Source organism: Cavia porcellus, unplaced genomic scaffold, assembly GCF_034190915.1.
Source record: "Cavia porcellus strain 051 isolate PalLab524CR breed Dunkin Hartley unplaced genomic scaffold, mCavPor4.1 scaffold_1, whole genome shotgun sequence".
In the NCBI taxonomy this organism is placed as follows: Eukaryota; Metazoa; Chordata; class Mammalia; order Rodentia; family Caviidae; genus Cavia; species Cavia porcellus.
Genome location: NW_026947484.1, coordinates 18,203,418 through 18,206,770, shown reverse-complemented (window position 1 = coordinate 18,206,770; position 3,353 = coordinate 18,203,418). Strand labels below are relative to the sequence as shown.

Sequence of the window (3,353 nt, the reverse complement as noted above, 5' to 3'; positions counted from 1 at the left end):
AAGGCACATATGGGAACTCTATAAATGCTTATTAACCCTGAATTTTCTGACAATTCTTTCTGAGTGCTTCTTTACCTTTTCTCAACAGGCAAAACGACAAATTTTTCTTACCTCAACCAGGGTACTAAATATACATAGAATGCAGTGCTTTTTGGAAGCCCTATTCCTTGTCAAGGATTTCTTAAATGCCAAAATACCATTAAATAGAGTTTCAAAATCAAAATACTCAGATTATTTTTACCACAAAGCTGAGAGAAATATAACTGCAAACAACTCATTGGAAAGGCTGAGAAAAATAACCTTGAAGGCTGTCCAAAGTATTATATGATTACTGAAATTTTTTCTCTTGAACACTTCTCTTAAAAATGCAAGAAAAAAATAAGCAATTTGGCACACAGGATGTCAAGTCCACAGGTTCAAATTTCACGCCTAGAAATAGTGATAATCTCTCTCTCTCTCTCTCTCTCTCTCTCTCTCTCTCTCTCTCTCTCATAGAAGAAAGTCAGGCCAATACATCCTCATTTCTTTCCCTTCCTAAGCTGCCTCTCTGAATAAATGCATCAGTTTTAGGGCAAGGTCTGGCTTTTTTCCACATGCAAAACATCTTTATTTGCACCCTGAAAATGCTGACATCACTTCCTCTATAGCATCCCCCCCCCATACCCACACACACACAAAGAAAACAATTCCAAGGAACTGGAGTCGAGGAGAGCATTGCATCTCTAATAATGGCAGGCACAGAGCTCATCAGCACAGTGTCCGTTGCCATAGTTACCTGTAAGATACAACAACAACTGCTGCTCCAGAAATTAAAGTGTCACAGAACAGAAATGACTGCATATCACTTCGCTAAATGATCCCTCATGGCACCTTAGCTGATTATTAGAGAGGAATATTGTATTCCTTCAGGTGGAGCTAATAATCAAGTGAAATGGCCTCTGAGAAAAAGGTTTCTAGTGTTTTCTTTCCTGAATCCCAATAGAACATTAAAATGATCTCTTGGCAACTCCGAAAAGCAATTTTTCAACCTTTGCTTTTTGTAAAATTTGGGAACGTAAAATCCCAGCAATTGGCCAGTAAATCACTTTGGACTCCATAGAATGACCTGCAGCAAAAAGAGCAAAGTGTGGTCAATAAGTAGGCTGTCCTATCTAGTTAATAGCCACAGCCAAATCGACCTTTTCCCTAAGTGCTTGATTTTGCTCCAAAATATTTGTGGAGAGAATTGACCCAAAGTGTATATTTTACTGAGTGTGCTATTTCAAATGAATTGACTGATTGATCCCTGTTGGTATTGTTGACATGTAGATGTGTCCACATTTTAAAGATTTTAGGTCAGCATGCGTGAGCTGGGCCCCTTCAGCTAAGGGAAAAATCATCTACTTCAAGTTGACCTTATTTATTTCAGGGAATTTGCACAAAGATTTTTTTTCTGCTCCTTGGAAGCTCTTGTAAGGCAACTGGGCACCAGAAAGAGTCATATCTCTAGCAGAATAATGATAACTTTATTATTTGGCAGAGAGAGGAGTTAAAATATTACTGAGTGCTCGCTTCAGTAGCACATATACTGAAATTGGAACAATACAGAGAAGATTAGCATGGCCGCTGTGCAAGGATGACATACAAATTCGTGAAGTGTTCCACATTAAAGAAAAAAGTCTTAATGATAAGAGGAATAAAGCTCTCCCTATCCGGGACTTGATCTCACACACACACACACACACACACACACACACACACACACACACACCCTTCTGCAGTGAAATGTCCCCTTGCCAGCAGAGATTAAGCTTTGGAACATCTAGCATCTTCCCAACTAACTAGACTTGCCTCGAATTTTGCTTGGAGGCTGATAAAGACCAGCAGCAGAAACCCGGCTCCACCTTCATCTCAGACGTTCACTGGAGTTCACACAGCAGGGAAGAGTCCAAGAGGACTCCCGGGGAGATGGACAGTTGTGGCCAAGGGGAGGTAAAAACGTGGAGAGCGGATACAGAGTGGAACTTGGAGGGAGCAGGAAGGGTGGAGAAGCAGAGGTGTGAAAACTTGAGGGCACTTACAGGAGGCAGCCTCCCCACAGGGATCTTCCCCAACCCTGCGAAGGTAGCGGAAATCTGGTCAGAAACCAACTCCCAGTTTTCCTTATCTGAATATTTTTGGAATATTTACACAATCTTGTGTCCAAAAGCTGCTTAAGTATCTTATTTTTTTCAGGAACTATTTAATCAAGACAGGAATATGGGGCCAATGTGCTCCGCCCTAAAGGCACCCATCCCGCATGGGTAAGGACTGAAATATTCGTGCAGTGGAGCATGGGCCAGCTGCTCTCCCAGGAAGTGGGATAGAAACCATCGCCCCTGTTCCCTCTCTGTCTTGTCCATAACAGTACAGCATGAAAGGCCCCTGATAAGCCTAGGCTTCATCTCCAGGATGTAAACAGATATCTCTGCTACAAGAAAACTCTTATAAAATGTGTAAACAGAGCATAAAGTTTTTGTTTTCTCTACTGAGCTCTTCTCATTTCTTCTCACCCACCATATGAAAACACTTGGAAAGGGAAAGTTACTGGGAGAAACCAAACAGCTATGTCTTAAATTTCCAGATGAAAGGCAATTTCCTTTTGGTTGTCATGAATCATCCTTTTCTTCCCTTCCACAATGGCTTTGTTGTTCTTGTTGTTGTTATGTAGGTTCCCTTTTATTAACTTTCTTTGTGTTATGTCAGAGTTAATCTTCTCTTTCTCATTTCCTGGTCTTCTAGCACCATTTTTCAACAACAGAATTTCTTTGTTCTTTAAAGGCAGCAACTGTGTTGCTCACTGATATATTTAGTATCAGATGAGAACAAAGCAACATTTGTCATTTCAGGAATCAATCTAAATTATGATATTATTGAAAGGCAACCTATATATATGCATGTGAAAACTCTCTACCCAATTTTACTTTGGGTAACTCAGTCTAAGATCATAATTTTAGGCTGAGTCTTCAACACATGTAGCCAGACACATAGTATGTACTCAATAAATACTTGTTGAAAAAATAAATGAATAAATGTTAACTAATTTGCAACTTTCAAAATTGCAATTACAAGACTTGGAAGACTTCAAAGGAATCTTTGAAAATATGAAAGGACTTTTAATTTCAGATTCCCCAATTAGTCTTCAATTGGTACAAATAATTATCTTAAGGACACAATCTTTTTCTAATCAAAATGAATAAGAAGAGATCACAATTCTGGATATGGTGGAGTTAATATACCCCCTCATCCACTGCTCCCACAGAATGCAGTTAAAACTGGAAAGAATGCATACAGCACCCTTCTGGATACTCTGGAAAGGAAATGGCATCAGGAGG

At 39.6% G+C, this 3,353-nt stretch overlaps 1 non-coding gene across 1 annotated transcript; it reads left to right on the top strand.

Moving 5' to 3' along the window:
* Nucleotides 1-1,543: 1,543 nt before the first annotated feature.
* On the top strand, nucleotides 1,544-1,650 carry LOC111755264 (U6 spliceosomal RNA). The gene has a single exon (XR_002789836.1). It is a non-coding gene; the product is annotated as a U6 spliceosomal RNA (small nuclear RNA).
* Nucleotides 1,651-3,353: the final 1,703 nt, after the last annotated feature.